The sequence below is a fragment of the Salvelinus fontinalis genome, chromosome 20, assembly GCF_029448725.1.
Source record: "Salvelinus fontinalis isolate EN_2023a chromosome 20, ASM2944872v1, whole genome shotgun sequence".
In the NCBI taxonomy this organism is placed as follows: domain Eukaryota; kingdom Metazoa; phylum Chordata; class Actinopteri; order Salmoniformes; family Salmonidae; genus Salvelinus; species Salvelinus fontinalis.
The window spans coordinates 32,661,900-32,688,415 of NC_074684.1; positions in this window are offsets into that span (position 1 = coordinate 32,661,900).

Consider the following 26,516-nt stretch of genomic DNA (forward strand, 5'->3'; position numbering starts at 1 on the left):
CACAGGTGAACTATGTGACAATGTGATGCGGGGGGCTTCATCCCAGCTGTTTCTGTAAAATGCTCCATGGTTGTATTCATTAGTGCACACCGTACCAAAATATTTTAAAACAATGTACAATGGAAAATGAAAAGCACATTTCTTGTTGGACAATTTCTGGTAGTCCCTACCTGTTTCAGTATGTTTGGTGACTAATAAATATGACCCTGGTGTTACAAGTTGGGTATCACTAACACCCTTCCATCATTATGCCCATCAGATAATGCCCCTGTTCGGATACTTGTAAAATGCATGATTGTTCTTACCTTTCTCTAGGTAATCATTGATTGAATAGGTGAAAGCAAGGTTTCAACTACACTCCGTTCAAATGATGCAGATGTCACTGTGAATGTGCACTGTTTGCTTGAAACCTGGATTGATTGTGATGAAGCATCTTTCAATGGAATCATAAGGGAAAGGCTTTTGAATTATTTTGATAGGATCATGCTCATGATATATGATTCTTTGTACATACAGTATCTCTGTTTCTTCCTTCAATTGCTAATTGTAATGAATGGAGAAGACAGGTGGAAGTGAAATGGGGAGGAAGGAATAGACCAAAGCATGTTTAAGTGTCCCGACTCCTGACAAAGCCTCAACTTGACTATGTCATTAAAGAATGAAGAAAAAACGTCATACCTTGTCCGTTAGCTGGACGTTTGTATGAGACGCTATGTTAATTAGCAATTTGATGATGGTTTATGACACAGTCTAAAACCAAAGCTATTTTAATCATCTTCAATTTATGCTTACCTAGCACTGATGTCGGCGACCTTCTCTTATAGGGACATTCTTCAATTAGCAGAGCCAGTTAACCACTTGTGTTGGATACATTAAATATGATTGCCTGTAAATTAATATCGGTTGCTAATGTTGAAGTGAACAAAAGAGGACTGGATTGGCACACATACACATACCAAAAGGCACACATACATCATAAAATCTCACAGGCTTAATTTATGCCCAAACGTCCATGTTAAGATTATTGCTTTTTCTAAAATGGCCATCATCAACCCACCTTTGTAATAGGCAGTCAAGGTGAATCACTGATTTGGTGTTTTGTTAAAGTACCAGTAAGACCTTCCCTCTTACTTCTGCCACCAGTCATTACTCACAAGCATTTGGTCCAATCAATTTCTTGGCTCTTGTTTCAGTGTCAGTTACAACATGCAAGTATTACGCAAGAAAGAGCATTTGATATGGAAAAAAGTGACGTGTGTTCACTATAGGTTGACTGAACTACATAATTACATAACTAAAACACTCATTACTATTGTCACATGCTAGCTATGTTTCATCTCTATTCCAGCCTCTAGATAGAAGAAAAAGATGAATACTTTATTGTCCATTGCCTCTTTTCAACCCAACCCACCACACACTGTACCCACCTATCAATTAACTTCATTGGTCTACCTCTACATCTCATTGGTCCTAATGCTACACCTCATTGGTCCACCTCTACACCTCATTGGTCCACCTCTACTCCTTATTGGTCCACCTCTTCTCCTCATTGGTCCACCTCTATTCCTCATTGGTCCACCTCTACTCCTTATTGGTCCACCTCTTCTCCTCATTGGTCCACCTCTATTCCTCATTGGTCCACCTCTACACCTCATTGGTCTACCTCTACTCCTTATTGGTCCACCTCTTCTCCTCATTGGTCCACCTCTATTCCTCATTGGTCCACCTCTACGCCTCATTGGTCCACCTCTTCTCCTCATTGGTCCACCTCTACACCTTAAGTGGCTTCAGCCCAGCTACATCTGCTCATCATTATACATGAAACCTACAGAACCCTGGAAGAATACTACCGCCTGTACAGACGCATCTTCGCCGCTTGAATCATCCTGTATCCATTAAAAACCCTCCTTTGGTTTCTCCTTTTATTCACCACAGAGAGAGCCATGTTGCCTTGACTCTTGCTTTAATGTCTTTCTCTATCAAATATACCTCCTCATAACCCCAACCTCTTGCAATCTGCTTCAAAAATAAACGTTATCCTTCCTCTCAGGGAAAATAACGTCCCCCATCATTTTTTTAATTAGAGAAATTTGTTTGTTAATTGTTATTTGAGATTGAATTTGAATGAAGTGACAAATCATTATGTATCGTTTACTTAAGAAGCAAGTAAAAAAAATCAAATCAAATTGCATTTGTCACATGCGCCAAATACAACAGGTGTTGACCTTACCGTGAAATGCTTACTTACAAGCCCTTAACCAACAATACAGTTTTAAGAAAAATAAAGAGTTAATAAAATATTTACTAAATAAACTAAAGTAAAAAAATACAAAAGTAACAATGAAATAACAACAACGATGCTATATACAGGGGACACCGGTACTGAGTCAATGTGCAGGTTAGAAAGTTATTGTAATGCTTAGTTGTAATGTTTAGGATTAATTTACCCTGTTGCATGCTGGGTAGGAAAAAGGGTATCACTCACGTTGTTTTGTTTTACTTGGAGAATGCACAGCAGTGGATTTCACCCCTTTACTCTTAAAACTGATTGTTGACATCCGTTGACTCTGTTGTACTTCAGGCCTGTCTATTAGTTCCCTTGGGTTGCCATGACACTTCCTTTGCAGTGCAAAGGAAGTGTCATGGCAACCCATGACACCTTTCTCTCCGAACGAAGCTGTACATGATATGCTGTATGTGTTTGTTAACTTATTGTACGCTGCAGCTCAGATTTTGGCTTTCAGATCAGACTTAGCAAAATTGAGATGAGCCATACAGCAGAACTGCTGTAGTAGAGTAAGGCTTGGGTTTCATATTGTATGATATTGTCTTTTTGGCCGTCTTAACAGGAATTGTAATTGATTTTTGAAGGAAAAGGAAAAATATCGAAACAGCTGTCACTTGTGGTCACTGAGTTTGTGGAATTAATGTTCACTGTGAGTGTGTTAGTGTGTGTGTGTGTGTGTGTGTGTGTGTGTGTGTGTGTGTGTGTGTGTGTGTGTGTGTGTGTGTGTGTGTGTGTGTGTGTGTGTGTGTGTGTGTGTGTGTGTGTGTGTGTGTGTGTGTGTGTGTGTGTGTGTGTGTGTGTGTGTGTGTGTGTGCACATTCTCTTTTCAATCAGTCAAAGCAATTAACCATAGCAAGCTGTTATTTCTTTGATCACAAATCAAGCCTCAAATACATCATATCCCCTTGAGATATGGAAACCACAGGAGCAAGCATCAGCATCAGTACCAGCGTCACACCTGTTTATTTCCAGAGGGAGTACAACATTAAAGGTTAAACAAAAGATTAAATAAAGATTAAGACTGAGAAAAATTACCCAAGTAAGTTTTTTGTCCATAATTTCACTTCTAAAAACAACAGGTGCACTCTTGATACATGTCCAAATGTCCTTGTTAAATCTGCCGATTGTTGTCTGTTACTGCAATCACTATGGCAAATATGCCTCAGATGTGTCTCGTGCTTTATCTATGTGAGAGCCTCGACTATTTAGACTGCTTATAGATGGTAAACCAACCGCTCAATCCCAAGGGTACAGTTTTGTTTAGAAATAGGAGTTGTAGAAGGCTCTATTGTGCTCCTCGTTTGAGTTCAAATCTGTGGGCACCGATCACACAGTTCTGGCCCTTTGGCACTCTGGCCCATTGAGCAGGATAATGTCTTTGGTTTCCAACTGGTTTGGTCTCCAACATGGGAGCTTGCTGGGCTCTTGCAAATGTGAACATGCCTGAGAAGGATCCACGTGGAGTTGGGAAATGGCTCTATCCGCATGGGGACAAGGTCAAACGTTTTGGGTGAATGGCCCCATCTATGTTCTTCCATTCCCTCTATAATCAGTGACGTCTGTGCGTCGCTCTACACTCCTCTTTCTTGCCTCTTTCTGCCCACTGTTCTAATAAACGAAGCCCAGAGGAGAAGCTGAATGCTCGACCATGTAAAAAATACCCCATTTCCAAACCGGGGCCTAATCTCCTTGAGCTATAAGACATTATAGGACTTTTGGCTATTTGCATTAAACAGAGTCAGGGATCATTGAATTGCAATGCTGTGTTAAATACAACAGCATCACATTTTTTGACCAGGCGTGGAATAGGGGTGTACCGGCAGGTCCCCACTACTCAGACATCAAACGGACCCAGAAATGTAAAGAGGTCTTTGGAGTGAAGGGGGGTGCTGCAGTGCCAGAATAAAAAAGAGGTCAGGGGAGCTTCCTGACTCAGAATGAATATGAAATATGCCCTGGTTCCTCTGAAGACTTGGAAGCCCCTCTCTCTCTCTCTCTCTCTCTCTCTCTCTCCTGCTCCCTGAGTTCAAATGGGCCTCCCCCAGCAGGGGGTCTGGAGAGTGGTGTCCTGAAGCAGAGGAGATGTCCTCGCTGCAAAGACAGGGCCTTTGTCTGCTTTTCAAAGCCCAGAGTAGACATGTATAAGGCTGGGAGAATTGGAGCACAGGGTTAAGCAGGCGGTGAACAGGGCTAGAGGACAATGCTAGAGACTGGGTGGTGGTTGAAGTGGTGCGGAGGTTCTCTGGTATTTGTCGTTTCCGCCGTTCCGTTTGTTGGTCTCCGTGGTAACGAGAGGGTCACAGGTCTGACGGGTGTCACACTAACGAGGTCTCTCCTGCTAATGATCCCCCCCCCCTCCCCACCTCTTGGGCTGGAGAGAATCTTGTTCGTTTTTTTGTCCATAGAAATGAATAGGTGTGTGTGTGTGTGTGTGTGTGTGTGTGTGTGTGTGTGTGTGTGTGTGTGTGTGTGTGTGTGTGTGTGTGTGTGTGTGTGTGTGTGTGTGTGTGTGTGTGTGTGTGTGTGTGTGTGTGTGTGTGTGTGTGTGTGTGTGTGTGTGTGTGTGTGTGTATTTGAGAGACATTTGCACTCACACATTAAAACATGCACTTTTATTTTCATGGAGCATTCACAAACACTGGCATAACCACTGTTGGACACTCATATGCAGACGTACGCTCTCCCTCTCTCTCTCTGTCACACACACACACACACATACACACCAAAGGCCATGAGCTGGGATGAGCTCATGATCATTAGCGTTCATCATTTTAAAAGGTAAATGAGGATGATGCAATGATGAATATTTTCTCCTCAAGTGAAATCATTCACTAGGGAAATAAGAGAAGTCCCAACAAGAAATCATTCAAGGATATAGGAGAAGTCCCAGTGACAAATCATTCAGGGAAATAGTAGAAGTCCCAACGGCAAATCTTTCAGGGAAACAGGAGGTCCTAATAACAATCATTCAGGGAAATAGGAGGTCCCAGTGACAAATCATTCACCAGGAAAATAGAAGAAGTCCCAACAACAAATCATTCAGGGAAACAGGTGAAGTCCCAGCGACAAATCATTCAGGGAAACAGGTCCTAATGACAAATCATTCAGGGAAATAGGAGAAGTCCCAACAACAAATCATTCAGGGAAACAGGTGAAGTCCCAATGACAAATCATTCAGGGAAACAAGAAAAGTCCTAATGACAAATGTGGGCGTGCCCCAAGGGTATGGAAGTCGGCCATAATAACAGCCATCTTTAAATCGGGAGACCCTGCTGACGTGAGTAACTACAGGCCCATTAGTAAACTACCTGTGGTGTCAAAGGTTATTGAAAAGTGTGTAGCAGAACAACTGATTGCCCACCTCAACAACAGCCCCTTCACATTACACTCCATGCAGTTGGCTTCAGAGCGAAACATTCCACAGAAACGGTCAACTCCTTTCTTCTGGAAAATGTGAAGTCCAAGATGGACAAAGGGGGCGTTGTTGGAGCTGTGTTTCTGGACCTAAGGAAGGCTTTTGATACTGTTAACCATGAGATTCTCATCACAAAATTGTCCAAGTTCAACTTTTCCCCCGATGCCTTGAGATGGATGAAATCATACCTTGAAGGCAGAACTCAGTGTCAGAGTGAGCAATGAGCTGTCGCCCACTCTTAGCTATGATGTGGGCGTACCCCAAGGGTCAATACTGGGGCCCCTCCTGTTCAGCCTGTACATTAATGATCTGCCTTCTGTCTGTACTGGGTTTGAAGTTCAAATGTGTGCAGATGATACAGTGATATATGTGCATGCAAAGAGCAAACAACATGCTGCACAAGAACTCACTACTGTAATGGTCCAGGTTACAAAGTGTCTCAGTGACTCGTGTTTGCATCTCAATGTGAAAAAACTGTTTGCAGGTTCTTCACAAAGAGGGCAACAGATGCTACTGAGCCAGATGTCTACATGTCAGGGGAGAAGCTCCAGGTGGTATCTGATTTCAAGTACCTTGGCATCATACTTGATTCCAGCCTCTCTTTTAAAAAGCATGTGAAAAAGGTAATTCAAATAACCAAATTCAACCTAGCTAATTTCCGATTTATACGAAATTGTTTGACAACAGAGGTAGCAAAACTGTACTTCAAATCTATGATACACTTAACATACTGCTTGACTAGTTGGGCCCAAGCTTGCTGTACAACATTAAAACCTATTCAGTCTGTCTACAAACAGGCTCTCAAAGTGCTTGATAGGAAGCCTAATAGCCATCATCACTGTTACATCCTCAGAAAGCATGAGCTCCTGAGTTGGGAAAATCTTGTGCAATACACCGACGCATGTCTTGTATTCAAGATCCTAAATGGCCTGGCTCCCACTCCACTCAGTATTTTTATTAAACAGAAAACCCAAACATATGGCAGCAGATCCACAAGGTCTGCCATGAGAGGTAACTGTATAGTTCCCTTAATTAAGGAAAAGCACCTTTAGTAAATCTGCTTTCTCTCTGAGAGCTTCCCATGTCTGGAATACACTGCCATCAGACACACATAACTGCACCACATATCACACTTTCACAAAATGCATGAAGACATGGCTAAAGGTCAATCAGATTTGTGAACATAATCCCTAGCTGTGTATTGCCGCTTTCCATGTTGTCTGTTGTCTGTAGCTTGTGAGGTGTGAAAACACTGTTGCTTTTATGAATTTTGTCTTGCTGCTTTTTGTTCTATGTTGCTCTGTCTGTATGCTATGTCTTGCTTGTCCTGTGTTGCTCTGCGTGTGCTCACTGCTCAATGATTGTCTATATTGTAGTTGTTTTTAATAACCTGCCCAAGGACTGCGGTTGAAAACTAGCCCAGCTGGCTAAAACCGTCACTTTTACTGAAACGTTGATTAAGGTGCACTGTCCCTGTAAAAATAAAATCAAACTCAAATCATTCAGGGAAACATGAGAAGTCCCAACGACAAATCATTCAGGGAAATATGAGAAGTCCCAATGACAAATCATTCAGGGAAATATGAGAAGTCCCAACGTCAAATCATTCAGGGAAATATGAGAAGTCCCAACGGCAAATCATTCAGGGAAATATGAGAAGTCCCAACGGCAAATCATTCAGGGAAATATGAGAAGTCCCAATGACAAATCATTCAGGGAAATATGAGAAGTCCCAACGGCAAACCATTCAGGGAAATATGAGAAGTCCCAACGGCAAATCATTCAGGGAAATATGAGAAGTCCCAACGGCAAATCATTCAGGGAAATATGAGAAGTCCCAATGACAAATCATTCAGGGAAATATGAGAAGTCCCAACGGCAAACCATTCAGGGAAATATGAGAAGTCCCAATGACAAATCATTCAGGGAAATAGGAGGTCCCAATGACAAATCATTCAGGGAAATAGGAGGTCCCAACGAGAAATCATTCAGAGAAATAGGAGAAGTCCCAACGACACATCATTCAAGGAAGTAGGAGAAGTCCCAATGACAAATCATCACATAACTGGCAAGGAGATTTAGTCATTATGCTAAACTGAGATCTGGTTCATTCTGATTGGGTATAAATCGAGAACAAAACATAACTGATTATTCACCTTGTTCTGGAAGGTCACAGTGATCCGGCAACCTATTCGCGACGCTGGCGCCTGCTAGTGGCGGGAGGCGAAAGAGGAAAAAGTGGTACTTTTAGTTTACAACGGCCAGGTCGCAGTTGTACACAAGACCATGTTCTCAACTGGCCTACCTGGTTAAGTAAAGGTGAAATAAATAAAAATGTTTTACACTGACAGAATCGCACAAAATCCTAAAAGCCATCAACATGACAAGCATTTTATGTTCAGTATGAGGCTGCAACATTCATTGGATGAAGAGGAGGCAGTTTTTACAACAGCAATGTTTTTAACACCAACCTCTACCACGTCGATCTGATTGTACCTGTGGAGCCCCATACGACGTGCATCCACCTCCTAAAGACAGTCTTTGCGGCTCTGGCTCAAAGAGTTGAACCTAAAGAAACCACCAAAACGTCCTTTTGTGTGCTCCTACCACTTCTTTGACAAGAAGCCTACAGTGGAGCATCCTTATCCAGAAAAATGTCTTGGCTACAATGCTCCAGTCGTGAAGAAGTGTCGGGCGTTGGTCAGGTAAGCCAAACGCTTGAGCAGTTTGTCTGCTTTCATTTTGCGTCTCCTTCTTCTATCTATGCACAGTCTCATAATAGCATGAATTAAAGTTGTGTGAAAAGTTCTGTTGATCCACAAATACATGTTCACGTAACCAATATATCATGACATTCTCAATTCAGCTTCCATCCAACAAAACGTTTAGTCTAACTGCTATGTTAAACCTGACTATTTTATCATTCTGTGTCTAGATAAGGCAGCATTGCACACTTTCATCTATAAAAAGAACGAAGAAAATAGGCTATAAACATAAAGACCAAATAATGAGGAGGTAGATGATACATATAATGTGAGAACTCTTTCATAACGTTAGCCTATGGATTATAGTAACGGTCACCACATCACATGTAGGCTGCTTGTATGCTGTAATCGCTTATGTTAAGGACTGTTAGACATAGAAATGCAAGTGACTTTGCTTATTAGCCGACCTTCCACAAAATGGAGGCTGCATGACTTTCCAAGGCCAGCGATGCAAGCGAATCCTGCTGTCTCTACTGATCCGTTGTTGGATACAAGTACCCAAACAGAGTGGTAAGAGCTGCTTCGTTGGCTGGACTGAACTTTGACCTTCAAAAAATACCAATCCTTTTCCCTCCTTCTCAGTGAAGCCATTTGTGTGTGTGTTCCCTAATGTGAGCCATGTTTTGTTTATGTTTATTTGTTAAGACGTGTTAATGATGTGTGTTTTTTATTAATTAGCTAGCCACCACTCTGAGGTAATAGCATTGCATTGCTAGCATTGACGGAAGTTGTAAAACGGAAAAACAAACACAATCGCGTTCGATTGGAACTGGGTCAATGGGTGGTGCTACATAACGCGGATAGGGCAGAGGAAAAAACAAGGATTTTGTGCCTTTCTTTGGCAGCAGAACCAAATATTGGAGTGATCTCTGCTACAGTCACTTGATGGGTTCAGGTAAACAGATCTCAGGTCAGCTTAAATATCCAACCCTTTTTTACTGATCTCTGACTCTGACCTTGGTATCCACTGCTTATGTTACAAGCTCTAACGCCCTCCTATTCACAGATAACACAGGCACAGCTTATTAGCTTGATATAGTAGTGGTTAGCATTTTGCTCTCTACACCCCCCTCTCTGGATCTTTCTCAATTAATCTTTCCTCAATTCCTAGCATCCTCTCTCCTCGCCTCCTTCTCAAACCCTTTGGAGAGAAAGGCCATCAGGAGAGGCACCCTTGGACCTCCTCCAGTATCGTTGAGAAGGAGGCGAGGAGGATGCAAGAAATCGTGGAAAGACAAATTGAGATAGAGCCCCTCTCTCTGGCGCCTCCTGATGGATGAGCTGTTCTAGCTCATTGCCTGCACAGGACCAGATAAGGGTGACTTAAAGTCTTCATCCTCCCACCTCTCTCAGAGCTCCCTCAGTCCCAGCACAGACAAATTGAGTAACTCCCTGCCGGCAGAGCGAGGCACTTTAACGTCTGCCGACCATTAATCAACGTCCCAACACTTGGTGCAAATCCCCATTGTCGAGTTGATTGTGAACTCACAGCGTAATATTAATAAGGAAATGTACCTTATTAAGGGTTCAATTCTTTCTGCATTTTTGTATTTGGAATTATTTTTCAAGGTACTATATTTTACGCCTGTAAATTGTGTGGCAAATAAGGTAAAGTGGTGTTGGTTCCTATAAGAAGTAGACCTAAACAATTTTGCCTGACTAATGCATAGAACACGCATTCCTTTGGATGAGACTGGCCATCTTTCCAGCGCTTTTGCTGGAGGGGAAGGGCTACACAGCCCTAGTCGCATTGCAGACATAGGCTTGTCTATTCACATTTTCACACTTTTCCCCAAAATGTCAAGGCTCAACCCCTTCACATTTGATAACCTGGCTCGAAGTTCTTTGAAATAAAATGGGTCTTTTACAATTGAGCGAAATGGTATTATCTCGTATGGTTTCATCCCTCTGTTACTCTTGGTGGACAGGTCTTAACAGCCATCTTAGGGACTGGTCAGTTGAGTCGCTGAAGGTGCTTCCACTCCCTCCCCTTCACAGTTGAGTGGTCGCCCCTTTTCCGTATCGATCCGAGGGACCCCTCAGAAGACATCATTATCTGCCACCTCAGCGAACAGGTTGATTCTCCACAGGGGACCCTGTGTGTGTGTGTGTGTGTGTGTGTGTGTGTGTGTGTGTGTGTGTGTGTGTGTGTGTGTGTGTGTGTGTGTGTGTGTGTGTGTGTGTGTGTGTGTGTGTGTGTGTGTGTGTGTGTGTGTGTGTGTGTGTGTGTGTGTGTCACCAATCTTTTGGCCTAAATGTACCAATGGGTTTCCTGTTCAAGACCCCAAAGACTATGTTTTTGACAGCATTCTGATTCATCATATCTAGCCAAGTACATTATCATATTGTATGTAGCTTACCTGTTTTGAGCTAAATTGCATGTAATCAATAACAATATGCTCTTACTCCTCCACATTATTTTGTAACAATAGCGTAATGTCTTGGGCATAATCTACTTTGTTGTCCATGTAATTTTGTACTAGTTCCACACCCACCCAGCCGGATTGAAACAGTCCTAAAGAAAAACTGCAAAGTCATCCTGTGAATCCATTGTGAAGTCATCCTGTGAATCCATTGTGAAGTCATCCTGTGAATCCATTGTGAAGTCATCCTGTGAATCCATTGTGAAGTCATCCTGTGAAATCATTGTAAATGACTCATATCCTGTTCAATGAGGAAGTCATTTCCTCCGCTGTTTGTTTAATTCCTCTCCTGTCTCCTATCAGCACAGAGCAAAGAGAAGTGATAGAGAAGATAAAGCAGCCATTAACGCTGACACGTACTCCTGGAAGGAGAGAAAAAAGAACGTTAGCATTCCCTCCATGTCTTCCCCTCCCCCGTACCCCCACTATCTCCGCCTCGCCGGTACCTCAATTACCACACCGAAAAAGATCTGTCCAGGGGTTCAGAACAGGGATAGAGATAGAGAGAGAGAGCAGGCGAGAGAGATCGAGCGAGCCTGAAAGATTCAGACACAGGTTTGATCAGATATTCTGGACTCCCTCACTATGCTATCTTAATAGGGTTACCTCCAATGTGTTAGCCAAGGAATGATACTTTTCAGTATTCTAAATCTCCCTCAAGTCTCCCAACCAGGCCATACTTCCTAACATTAGAAAAAGTTTATGTTTAAGTTCAATGTTAAGTTTAAGCATCACCCAAATAAAATCATTAATTTAGTGTCACGTGATAGAATGCTACATTGTAGCTGGTCCCATCAGGTAACATGGCACACGTTAGCCCTCTGCTAACCTCACCAGGTGGCAGTGATTATTTCCCATACCAAAATTCCTCATCCGCCTATCAAATATCTTAAAACTTTTTCTCCACAAACCAATGGCATTTTTAAAAAATAGGTCAACTCACCACGAGAGGGACACAACAAAATAGATGAGAGTAGGAGGACAGATAAAGAGTGAAAGAGAGAGAACATTGACGTCAAACAGGAGAGAAAAGAAAGAAAGTAAAGTATTGTAGAGCAGTGTGCTGAGGAAAAGCCACTGACTGTGGGGCCACATTGATCCTCACCACACTGTGTTTGCTACCATGGGAACAGCTGAAACCCCCGTCTGACAGTACTGTAGTATGGATCTATAGTACCTTTAACCACCATAGTCCCCTCCCTCTTCACACACACACACGCACACACACGCATGCACGCACGCGCACGCGCACACGCACACACACAGGAAAACACACACACGCACACATACGCACACATACGCGCACACACACACACACACACACACACACACACACACACACACACACACACACACACACACACACACACACAGGAAAACACACACACACACACACACACACACACACACACACACACACACACACACACACACACACACACACACACACACACACACACACACACACAGGAAAACACACACAAACTGACACACACGAACACAGGCCTATACACCACTTTTTCTCGCTTCTTGTCTTCTTCCTATATCTCCCTCTGCCTCTCTTCTCTCTCTATCTTTCTCCCATACTCTTTCTGCTGCCTCAATGTCATTTATTTTACACCGAGTGTACAAAACATTAAGGACACCTGCTCTTTCCATGACATAGACTGACCAGGTGAATCCAGATGAAAGCTATGGTCCCTTGTTGATGTTACCTATTAAATCCACTACAATCAGTGTAGATGAAGGGGAGGAGACAGGTTGAAGAAGGATTTTTAAACCTTGAGACAGTTGAGACATGGATTGTGTATGTGTGCCGTTCAGAGAGTGAATGGGCAAGACAACATATTTAAGTGTCTTTGAACGGGGTGTGGTTGTAGGCACCAGGCGTACCGGTTTGTGTCACTCTCAACAGCTTCCCGTATGTATCAAGAATGGTCCACCACCCAAAGGATATCCAGCCAACTTCACATAACTGGGAAGTATTGGAGTTAACATTAGCCAGCATTCCTGTGGAATCCTTTGTAGAGTCCATTCCCCGACGAATTGAGGGCAAAATGGAAGGGCAAAATTATAAAATTAATTTCTTTGACAAAAGCCAGATAGGACATTGGATGGTACTGTTCTTCACCCTCCCTCTCACATCCTCCCCTATCTGTACGTTCTGTCATCTTCCTCCCCTATCTGTACGTTCTGTCATCTTCCTCCCCTGTCTGTAAGTTCTGTCATCTTCCTCCCCTATCTGTATTTCCTGTCATCTTCCTCCCCTGTCTGTAAGTTCTGTCATCTTCCTCTATCTGTATATTCTGTCATCTTCCTCCCCTATCTGTACGTTCTGTCATCTTCCTCCCCTGTCTGTACGTTCTGTCATCTTCCTCCTCTATCTGTATATTCTGTCATCTTCCTCCCCTATCTGTATGTTCCGTCATCTTCCTCCCCTATCTGTATGTTCTGTCATCTTCCTCCTCTATCTGTATGTTCCGTCATCTTCCTCCCCTATCTGTATGTTCTGTCATCTTCCTCCCCTATCTGTATGTTCTGTCATCTTCCTCCGCTGTCTGTATGTTCTGTCATCTTCCTCTATCTGTATATTCTGTCATCTTCCTCCCCTATCTGTATATTCTCTCATCTTCCTCCCCTATCTGTATTTCCTGTCATATTCCTCCCCTATCTGTATGTTCCGTCATCTTCCTCTATCTGTATATTCTGTCATCTTCCTCCCCTATCTGTGTGTTCTGTCATCTTCCTCCTCTATCTGTATGTTCCGTCATCTTCCTCTATCTGTATATTCTGTCATCTTCCTCCCCCATCTGTGTGTTCTGTCATCTTCCTCCTCTATCTGTATGTTCCGTCATCTTCCTCTATCTGTATATTCTGTCATCTTCCTCCCCTATCTGTATGTTCCGTCATCTTCCTCCCCTGTCTGTATGTTTTGTCATCTTCCTCCCCTATCTGTATGTTCCGTCATCTTCCTCCCCTATCTGTACGTTCTGTCATCTTCCTCCCCTATCTGTGTTCTGTCATCTTCCTCCCCTATCTGTATGTTCCATCGTCTTCCTCCCCTATCTGTATGTTCTGTCATCTTCCTCTATCTGTATATTCTGTCATCTTCCTCCCCTATCTGTATGTTCCTTCATCTTCCTCCCCTATCTGTACGTTCTGTCATCTTCCTCCCCTATCTGTATGTTCCGTCATCTTCCTCCCCTATCTGTATGTTCCGTCATCTTCCTCCCCTATCTGTACGTTCTGTCATCTTCCTCCCCTATCTGTGTTCTGTCATCTTCCTCCCCTATCTGTATGTTCCATCGTCTTCCTCCCCTATCTGTATGTTCTGTCATCTTCCTCCCCTATCTGTGTTCCGTCATCTTCCTCCCCTATCTGTATGTTCCATCGTCTTCCTCCCCTATCTGTATGTTCTGTCATCTTCCTCCCCTATCTGTATATTCTGTCATCTTCCTTCCCTATCTGTACGTTGCCCAGCCATGGAAGAGTTCTCCTCTTTGAGCCCAGTGATAGCATCCCTCTTGGCTTCTCCACCACACACACACACATATACATACATACACATGCACATAGACACATATTTAGTCTCTCTCAAATACACACCGAATATTCAGATAGACACCACACACACTTTACCACACACACACAATATTTTGCCTCTCTCATATATACACACACAGTAGATAGACATGCAAGTACTTCACCTGCAGAATCCCTGCTTCTCTCTCTCTCTCTCTCTCTCTCTCTCTCTCTCTCTCTCTCTCTCTCTCTCTCTCTCTCTCTCTCTCTCTCTCTCTCTTCTCTCTCTCTCTCTCTCTCTCTCTCTCTCTCTCTCTCTCTCTCTCTCTCTCTCTCTCTCTCGCTCTCTCTCTCTCGCTCTCTCTCTCGCTCGCTCGCTCTCTCTCTCTCTCTCGCTCTCTCTCTCGCTCTCTCTCTCTCACACACACACAAGCACACAGCCACAATCCCTCCTGTCTGTAGTATGTGACAGGCTGACCATGGCTTTACAGATCAAAGTGTCTAGCCTCCCACCAGACAACCAGTGTTAATCCAGCCTCCCACCAGACAACCAGTGTTCATCCAACCTCCCACCAGACAACCAGGGTCCACCCAGCCTCCCACCAGACAACCAGGGTCCACCCAGCCTCTCACCACACAACCAGTGTTAATCCAGCCTCCCACCAGACAACCAGTGTTAATCCAGCCTCCCACCATCTCTGTGACCAGTGACCACTAGACAGGCTGTCTCTATGACCAGTGATCACTAGACAGGCTGTCTCTGTGACCAGTGCTCACTAAACAGGCTGTCTCTGTGACCAGTGACCACTAGACATGCTGTCTCTGTGACCAGTGATCACTAGACAGGCTGTCTCTGTGACCAGTGATCACTAGACAGGCTGTCTCTGTGACCAGTGATCACTAGACAGGCTGTCTCTGTGACCAGTGACCACTAGACATGCTGTCTCTGTGACCAGTGCTCACTAAACAGGCTGTCTCTGTGACCGGTGATCACTAGACAGGCTGTCTCTGTGACCAGTGACCACTAGACAGGCTGTCTCTATGACCAGTGATCACTAGACAGGCTGTCTCTATGACCAGTGACCACTAGACAGGCTGTCTCTATGACCAGTGACCACTAGACAGGCTGTCTCTGTGACCAGTGACCACTAGACAGGCTGTCTCTGTGACCAGTGCTCACTAGACAGGCTGTCTCTGTGACCAGTGACCACTAGACAGGCTGTCTCTGTGACCAGTGATCACTAGACAGGCTGTCTCTATGACCAGTGCTCACTAAACAGGCTGTCTCTATGACCAGTGACCACTAGACAGGCTGCCTCTATGACCAGTGATCACTAGACAGGCTGTCTCTGTGACCGGTGATCAATAGACAGGCTGTCTCTTTGACCAGTGCTCACTAGACAGGCTGCCTCTATGACCAGTGACCACTAGACAGGCTGTCTCTATGACCAGTGACCACTAGACAGGCTGTTGGTGTGGGACATGTCACTTCCCGCTTCAGCAGACACACACTCTGTTTCTGTAATTATGTCAACTACACCTCAGTCGTGGTGTTGTTCGTATGCAGACTTGTCCTCGGCCGTCCGTCAATCCACCTCAGGCAGGATCAATGAAATGAAAGCCATCCAAAGCAGCAGATGTTAATTATTAAATACATAGGAGTTGATTTATGTGAGAGAATTCTGGTGGTCTGTGGTGCAGAGCGATGCAGTGTAATTGGTGAATTCTGAGGTAAGGACAGCTTTCAGAAAGATGATATTCTACAGCAGTATGGCTTGGTTGGTTGGTTGCTTGTATAATGTGAAGTCTTGTATTTTCATCAGTGAGTTTGTTCGTACATGAACGCAGTTGTGAATCCTTCTAATGGCGTTGAATGAGTGGGGGAGAAATGGGAAAAAGAGAAGAGAGAGAGATGCAGATAGACAGAGAGAGACAAAGAGAGAGAGACAGACAGAGAGAGACAGAGAGACAGCGAGAGAGAGAGGGAGAGAGAGAGAGAAAGAGGAAGAAGTAGGGATTCTGCAGGCCTCATGCTTATCATGGGAACTAATTTATTCTTAACTTCAATTGGATACACAGTACGAGTCAAAAGTATGGAGAAACCTACTCATTCAAGGGTTTTTCTTTATTTGTACTACTTTCTACATTGTAGAACAATTGTGAAGACATCAAAACAATGAAATAACACATAAGGAGTCATGTAGTAACCAAAAAAGTGTTAAACAAATCAAAATATATTTTTAATTTGAGATTCTTCAAAGTAGCCACCCTTTACGTTGATGACAGCTTTGCATCCTCTTGGCATTCTCTCAACCAGCTTTATGAGGAAAAGCTTTTCCAACAGTCTTGAAGGAGTTCCCACATATGCTGAGCACTTGTTGGTTTGTTTTCCTTCACTCTGCGGTCCAACTCATCCCAAACCATCTCAATTGGGTTGAGGTTAGATGATTTTGGAGGCTAGGTCATCTAATGCAGCACTCCATCACTCTCCTTGGTCAAATTGTTCTTACACAGCCTGGAGGTGTGTTTTGGGTCATAGTCCCACTAAGTGCAAACCAGATGCGATGGCATATCACTGCAGAATGCTGTGGTTGCCATGCTGGTTAAGTGTGCCTTACATTCTAAATAAATCACTGACAGAGTCACCAGCAAAGCACCCCCACACCATCACACCTCCTCCTCCATGCTTCACAGTGGGAACCACACTGCAGAGATCATCTTTTCACCTACTCTGCATCTCACAAAGACACAATGGTTGGAACCAAAAATCTCAAATTTGGACATCATCAGACCAAAGGGCGGATTTCTACAGGTCTAATGTCCATTGCTCGTGTTTCTTAGCCCAAGCAAGTCGCTTCTTATTATTGGTGTCCTTTAGTAGTGTTTTTCTGCAGTATTTCGACCATGAAGGCATGATTCACTCAGTCTCCTCTGAACAGTTGATGTTGAGGTGTGTCTGTTACTTGAACTCTGTGAAGCATTTCTTTGGGCTGCATTCTGAGGTGCAGTTAACTCGAATGAACATATCCTCTGCAGCAGAGGTAACTCTGGGTCTTCCTTTCCTGTGGCGGTCCTCATGAGAGCCAGTTTCATCATAGCGCTTGATGGTTTTTGGGCTGCATTTGAAAAATCTTTCTTAAAATGTCTTAAAGTAGTGATGTACTGTCGTTTCTCTTTGCTTATTTGAGCTGTTCTTTGTCTTTTACCAAATAGGGCTATCTTCTGTGTACAACACAACTAATTGGCTCAAATGCATTAAGAAGGAAAGAAATTCCACAAATGAACATTTAACAAGGCACACCTCTTCATTGAAATGCATTTCAAGTAACTACCTCATGAAGCTGGCTGAGAGAATACAAAGACTGTGTAAAGCTGTCATCATGGCAGAGGGTGGCTACTTTGAAGAATCTCAAATATAAATATACACTTTTTTGGTTACTACATGATTCCATATGTGTTATTTCATAGGTGTGATGTTTTCACTATTCTACAATGTAGAAAAAAGTTACAATTAAGAAAAATCCTGGAATGAGTAGGTGTGTCCAAACTTTTGACTGCTACTGCACATGCATTCAATTAAATATAGCTAGTCTGTTTAAGGAGCACACAACAGGCAGAGGACCAAATATAACCTATACAAAGACTTTGTTCTCCTTTATCCTTTCCCCTCATCTACTGATTCAAATCTCATTAACTCCTCTATCCATTTCCACTCCCCTTTCCAAACATACATTTCCATTAAGTTGACGATTGACTGACTTTCATTGTTTTTGACACAGGTTCCATTTGTGACTCAATTTGGCATTCACTCACGGCTCCCCTGTTCCTGTGATCAATGTGACACTGGTGCTTTTGCTCAAACAGCTGAAGTAAATCAAAGCGACACTCTCGCTCTTTGCAGCAGAGAAGAGGTTCATTAAAACTGATGGGTGATATAATGTTCTAGCATTTTTACACCATGGTATTGGGCTAAATTCCATTACCATTTTTAATTTTGAAGCGTAAGCGGCCACTACTTGCTGATGCAGTGGAATATTAACAGCCACTAATTTGGACAATGTGTCAAGAGGCAGGACTCTGCGAAGTAAATGTAAGAGACTTAGGCAGGACATCACTGATCTCTCTCCCTCATCTGCTCTGGAGAATATTATGAAAGCACACAAACCCACATTAGCCTTAATGTCATCACCATGTTGTAGCGATTGTGTCATTAGCCTATTGTGAGATTGTCAGCCATGCTGGTGCCTCGATGACTATATAATGCATCTTATGTCCCGCTATCTCCTATGAATGCTTATATAAACATCTGGCTTAATTGTGGATCATATGAATACAAATTGAGAGCAAACAGCTGGAATGAATGATTTAGCTCATCTGGGACAGGAAGGGGATTACATTCTGCGCAACAAATAAATCAAAAGGATACCGCTTCTGAGCTCAAATGCTTATTGGGGGACTTCCTTGGGAATAGAATGTTGAAGGGAAGCAATATTACTGGGAGAAATATCTGACATTCTAAAAGTGGTGGTTATTTGAGGCCAGACTACATGTGCTGATGTAATGATGTGCTTCCCAATAATGACACAGGGAAGACATTGAATTGTGGAATCAAATCAGGCTTCTTTTTCTATGAAAGATGATGGTTCTTCATAAGAAACGACGATGTCCCCTTGGGTCAGTCAGAAATGGCAATATCAATGTTCATTACGTCTCATTGTTACAAATATCTTCCAATAAAATAATAATTTGAAATATAATTAAGTCCAAATGATCTAATATCAAATCAAATCCTCATATTTCTACGTTTTCTAGAAAGGTCATGAGTACGGAAATAACATATATTCCAAACCACCATTTGCCGTTTCTTCTTTCTACAATGATTTGGAATGGGCCCAGTCTTACAGTCTTCAGCATCCGTGACGAAAACCTTTTGCAATCATAAAATATCAATCAGGCTCCTTTGTGTCTAACCAAGGTTCATTTCATCTGTTGTTACCCACCCTGTTGTCCAGATCATACTGCGAACAAACTAATGAGATCATGTGGAAGTCATTGGAAGTGGTGATTATATTGAGATATCCGGGCCATATGTCTCTCTCCACAACAGCAGTGTACACATCAGAGGAGAGGAGGGAAGTTGAGGAGGAAATGGTGGACTGTGTGGACTGTGTATAAACCTATGAATGGCACCCTATTACCTAAAAGCAATAGTTTTGATCAGGGCCCATAGGGTGTGAGACGGGTATGGCTTCTTGACAATGATCAAGAGCAGCTGCTCATCGATTTGACAGCTCCAACACAGTTACGCCTCCGACACCGCCAAAACATCAGCTTTCGGCTATCACAGGTTAACGCTTGATCTGATTGAAAATCTAGGCCTAAACGATTCTCATTCTTTGAAAATGTGTGAAGCCACACCCGTCCCACTGGCGTTGTCAGTTCAGAATGAGAATGTATAGGCTTTATAGAAATAATGAGGGTTTCTATCAGCCAATTGGAGGTGTGTAGATTACATCTCACATTCCAGTGTTCCAACTTGTAAACAAGGCTGCATGGGATTTCTCTTAATAAACTCCGTGCGGCCAATGGCAATGTCCTCTCTAGGTATAATGGTGAGAGCCACTGGTGGATTTGACAGCTCTAACACAGTTCCACCTCCGACACCTCCGACACCACCAAAACAACCCCGCCATGTGGATGTCAGCTAAAGTATTAACTATTTTTTTAGGATACCCATTAGCTGCTTAAGTAGCAGCTACTCTTCCTGGAGTCCACACAAAACATAAATTATGCATGAATATTTATAAAACTCTGTTGGATTCATTTACTTGCATTCATGAACCCTAATTCAACTCACCCTCACTCATTATTCCAGGATCAATTCCACATTATTTAAGATTTTTTTGAATAGTTACATACAGTAAGAGAATGTCCATTGTGGTTCTACTTCCGTCACGTCTGGATATCTTCTTACCCACAGAATGTGTTCACCAAAGCACATACGGTAATGTTCACATATATTAACTGGATATTAACCTATTACGACCTGCCAGACGATCATGATGACCTCACGAAATGTCCACTTCAGTCCAATTAGCCGGCATAATCCGGCCAACCAGTCACACTGGCCAGGCGCATGGGGACAGAACATCTGCCTTCTTCCTATTGGCCTTAGAGCATCAGTGCATGCAGGGAAACATCGACACAACCCTGGCTTCCTGACGGAATGACCAGTGTGACAGTCAATTCTGAGGGGATAGATCCTGAATCACTGCCGGTCCAGATTACTGGCTGCCTGCACCTCCTGTACATTCAAACATATGAGAGCAAGTTGAGTTGTGCCCATCAACAATTTAGGGCAAGCAAAGGCCCTAACACAGTCTACAAACATTCCCAGCTTAGATCCATTTTCAACCTCTCCCTGTCTGAATCAGTAATGCCAACACGTTTCAAGCAGACCACCATAGTCCCTGTGCCCAAGAACACTAAGGTAACCTGCCTAAATGACTACCGACCCGTAGCACTCACGTCTGTAGCCATGAAGTGCTTTGAAAGGCTGGTAATGGCTCACATCAACACCATTATCACAGAAACCCTAGACCCACTCCAATTTGCATACTGTCCCAACAGATTCACAGATGATGCAATCTCTATTGCACTCCACACTGCCCTTTCACACCTGGACAAAAAGGAACACCCATGTGAGAATGCTATTCATTGACTACAGCTCAGCATTCAACACCATAGTGCCCTCAAAGCTCATCGCTAATCTAAGGACCCTCGGACTAAACACCTCCCTCTGCAACTGGATCCTGGACTTCCTGACGGGCCGCCCCCAGGTGGTAAGGGTAGGGAACAACACATCCGCCACGCTGATCCTCAACACGGGGGCCCCTCAGGGGTGTATGCTCAGTCCCCTCCTGTAACCCTTGTTCACTCATGACTGCACGGCTCCAACACCATCATTAAATTTGCAGATGACACAACAGCGGTAGCCTTATCATCCAACAACGAGGAGACAGCATATAGGGAGGAGGTCAGAGACCTGACCGTGTGGTACCAGGACAAAAACCTCTCCCTCAACATGATCAAGATGAAGGAGATGATTGTGGACTACAGGAAAAGGAGGACCGAGCACACCCCCATTCTCATCTTCGGGGCTGTAGTGGAGCAGGTTGAGAGATTCAAGTTCCTTGTCCACATGACCAACAAACTAACATGGTACAAGCACATCAAGACAGTAGTAAAGAGGGCACAACAAAACCTATTCCCTCTCAGGAGACTGAAAAGATTTGGCATGGGTCCTCAGATCCTCAAAAGGTTCTACAGCTGCACCATCGAGAGTATCCTGACTGGTTGCATCACTGCCTGGTATGGCAACTGCTCAGCCTCCGACCGCAAGGCACTACAGAGGGTAGTGCGTACGGCCCAGTACATCCCTGGGGCCAAGCTTCCTGCCATCCAGGACGTCCATATCAGGCGGTGTCAGAGGAAGGCCCAAAAAATTGTAAAAGACTCCAGCCACCCTAGTCATAGGCTGTTCTTTCTGCTACCACACTGCAAGTGGTACCGGAGCAACAAGTCTAGGTCCCAGAGGCTTCTAAACAGCTTCTACCTCCAAGCCATAAGACTACTGAACATCTAATCAAATGGCTACCCAGACTACTTGTATGCCCCCCCCCCCCCCCCCCTTTACGCTGCTGCTAGGCTACTCTGTTCTCTATTCATAAGTCACTTTAATAACTCTACCCACATGTATATATTACCTCAATAACCTTGACTAACCGGTGCCGCCGCACACTGACTCTGTACCGGTACCCCCCTGTATATAGCCTCTCTATTGTTATTTTACTGCTGCTCTTTAATTATTTGTTACTTTATTTCTTATTTTTTTAGGCATTTTTCTTAAAACATTGTTGGTTAAGGGCTTGTGAGTAAGGATTTTATTGCAAGGTCTACACCTTTTGTATTCGGCGGTTGTGACAAATAACATTTGATTTGATTTAATTAAGAGGGTCAATTGGTTACGTAACTTCATTAAATAACCCTGTCGCTGCACTGAAAAATGTGGTATAGTTTAGTCGCCTCGCTTCACATTTTGCCTGAGACAATGGCTGAAGGCTATTGTCAGGATAAAAGAAGCTCGGAATGTACCCAGTTCTGCAATATGTGACCCCATCCAATCAGCAGTTGGCCCAATCCGAAATGAGTAATGCATAATGAACTAGTTTGACACTAGTGGTCCTAAAGTAAGTAGTAAACTCTTATTCCCACAATATAATATTCAAATGCATCCCATTGTAGGCCAGCATGAAGGTTTTAGGAATCACAATATTTTTTTCATCCAAACAGTAGCCCGGAAATACCAACAATAAGGACCTTCGAGATTTGTCTCTTTATTCCACAGGCTGATTTCATCCTCCTTTGACGAAACTCACAACGTATTTACTCTTTTGATACTTCGTTGTCTCTTCAGTACACAAAGAAGCCAAACAGTGCACAGATTTCACGAGGTGAAGTTTTGTTCAAAGTAAATAAGAAACAAGCAGCCACCACTGAAAACCAATATTAGAAATACGTGTTTGTGTGTTTGATCATTTTGTATGGTAATAGAACTCAAGAAGAATGTATAAATAACTTCACAGACTCAATGTTTTGATCATTAATGCATAGATACTATTTCCAAGAGGAGTATTATCAAATGTACAGTATTATTACAGTATTATTAAAGTACTGTATATCTTAGCAGAAGAAAGGGCAAAGTATAAATATCTGAACAACCATAGCATTTCTTTTCATTAGTATTGGTTGGTTCTAGAAGTATGGGTATTGTAAATGCAGTGTATTTTGTATGGTGGCACTGGAAAGAATCATCTTTGCTTCTACTTGTTGTATAGGTCGTATGGTACTGTACATCACACCAGGGTTTGTTAGTTCACTCAATGTGGTATAATTTTTTATATGAAAATAAATTATTTCCCAGCAGTAATTTATTCACAGGAAACTGTGCGGCAAGTTATTTAATTAGCAGCTGGAAGGTACTGAGACTGAGTAGCACAGGCCAATGATCTTCGTTTTTCAACTGGTAGTAATTAACGGTAGTACTATTTAAATAGCTCGTAGGGATTTCCCGTATATGCAGTGCATGGGGCTTTGGAACGCGTTGAATATTCATAAGACATGCTAGTGGGTAGAGCTTGGGTGTTTGTAGACCTGCTACGTTTCCCCATCCTTCCGACTCCATCCCTACTGATGCAGACACCCCCCAAAGGGCGTGTGAACAACTGCTCTCCGAAGTCTTTCCAAAACCTTTGCCTAATGTTTACAAGGTTACAGAAAATCTGCTCAAATTGAAATTCAGAAAAGAGAAGATTTGTAGTTGAGAATCACCCAGAGTTTCAATCTGAAGAAGGCTATGAGACCCATAGTTTTATAATGCTAGCTACCCTGACACTCCATCTTGGACAGTGTACTTCTATGTAGCTCCAACATTCTGGTGTTCTACCCCCAAAAATGATTTGCACATTTTATTTAGAGTCCAGATGGTCATACTATCAACAAACTCTCTTTTGATAAGCAACTGCTTGCTAGGCTACGGTTAGGGTTAGGTTTAGAATTATGGCAAGGTTAGAGTTAGTTGATAGTTAGTTGAAATGTTACTGTAAATGGTGTGTGGAGTATCTACTGTGCATATGGACTATCCAAATAAACTGTTACCGATCATTCATGTATGTATTCTCCAGGATCAATTCTAAGCACAAGATCAGGGAGCACATGGCATGCATTCACTAAGCATTGCCGTATAGTTTGACATGTGTTTAGGTATGCCTGTTGGATGTCTCTGGGGTTGGCTCCAAATGGAGATGCCATTCCCAAGGGCTATGTTTTGCTCAGCTCTGTTCTGCAGAGCATTAGGAGTGAGATACTAGAAGACAAAAAAGCACATCCCTTTTACCCCTCCTGCAGAGTTTATACCAGCTATGAAAGCTACAACTACATTGCTAATGTATAATGAACTAAAAATATAAATGCAACATGTAAAGTGCTGGTCCCATGTTTCATGAGCTGAAATAAAAGATCACAGAAATGTTCCATATGCACAAAAAAACGTATTTCTCTGAAATTGTGCGAGCAAATTTGTTTACATCCCTGTTAGTGAGCATTTCTCCTTTGCCATGATAATCCATCCACCTGACAGGTGTGACATATCAAGAAGATGATAAAACAGCATGATCATTACGCAGGTGCACCTTGTTCTGGGGGCAATAAAAGGGGACTCTAAAATGTGCAGTTTTGTCACAAAACACAATGCTACCGATATCTCAAGTTTTGAGGGAGTGTGCAATTGCATGCTGACTGCAGGAATGTCCACCAGAGCTGTTGCCAGATGATTTAATGTTAACTTCTCTACCACACACACGCCTCCACACACACGCCTCCACACACACGCCACACGCCTCCAACATCATTTTAGAGAATTTGGCAGTACGTCCAACTGGCCTCACAACTACAGACCACGTGTAACAACGCAAGCCCATCCGGCTTCTTCACCTGCGGGATCATCTGAGATCAACTGTGGGGTTGCACAACCTAATAAATTCTGCACAAACTTTCAGAAATCGTCTCAGGAAAGCTCATTTGCGTGCTCGTCGTCCTCATCAATGTCTTGACCTGACTGCAGTTCAGCATCATAACTGACTTCAATGGGAAAATTCCCACCTTTGATGGCGACTAGCATGCTGGAGAGTACAGTGTGTATGGCGTCTTGTGGGCGAGCGGTTTGGTAATGTCAACGTTGTGAACAGAGTGCCCCATGGTGGCGGTGGGGTTATGGTATGGGCAGGCATAAGCTATGGACAATGAACACAAATGCATTTTATCAATGGCAATTTGAATGCACAGAAATACCGTGATGAGATCCTGAGGCCCATTGTTGTGCCATTCATCCACCTCCATCACCTCATATTTTAGCATGATAATGCACGGCCCCATGTCGCAAGGATCTGTACACAATTCCTAGAATCTGAAAATGTTTCAGTTCTTCCATAGCCTGCATACTCACCAGACATGTCACCCATTGAGCATGTTTGTGATTTCTCTGGAACAACATGTTCAACAGCATGTTACACTTCCTGCCTATATCCAGCAACTTCGTACAGCCATTGAAGAGGAGTGGGACAACATTCCGCAGGCCACAGTGAACAGCCTGATCATCTCTAAGCGATGGAGATGTGTCGCGCTGCATGAGGCAAATGGAGGTCACACCAGATATTGACTGTTTTTTTTATCCATTCCGGTGACCAATCTGTATTCCCAGTCATGTGAAATCCATAGATTAGGGCCTAACACATTTATTTAAATTGACTGATTCCCTTTAAATGAACTGTAACTCATTAAAATCCCCAAAATTGTTGCATGTTACATTTATATTTTTGTTCAGTGTATTTGTCTTTTTGACATGGCTGTCAGATTTACATTCTGTCTTGACAGTTGAAGTCATGCATTCTGCTTCTTTCTTTAGTTGAAGACAAAGGCCTTCAGGTGAATGTCACCTGTCACCGTCTGAATACCATCAGGTGCTTGATGTTGAAATCAATCAAGTGTCTTATTACTTTACATTAACGTTCGCGTCAGAGAGACCCATCTCTCACCGCCCAGGCGTCAGAGAGACCCATCTCTCACCGCCCAGGCGTCAGAGAGACCCATCTCTCACCGCCCAGGCGTCAGAGAGACCCATCTCTCACAGCCCAGGCGTCAGGGAGACCCATCGCTCACCGCCCAGGCGTCAGAGAGACCCATCGCTCACCGCCCAGGTGTCAGGGAGACCCATCTCTCACCGCCCAGGTGTCAGGGAGACCCATCGCTCACCGCCCAGGCGTCAGAGAGACCCATCTCTCACCGCCCAGGCGTCAGAGAGACCCATCTCTCACCGCCCAGGTGTCAGAGAGACCCATCTTTCACCGCCCAGGTGTCAGAGAGACCCATCTCTCACCGCCCAGGTGTCAGAGAGACCCATCTCTCACCGCCCAGGCGTCAGAGAGACCCATCTCTTACAGCCCAGGCGTCAGAGAGACCCATCTCTCACCGCCAGGTGTCAGAGAGAC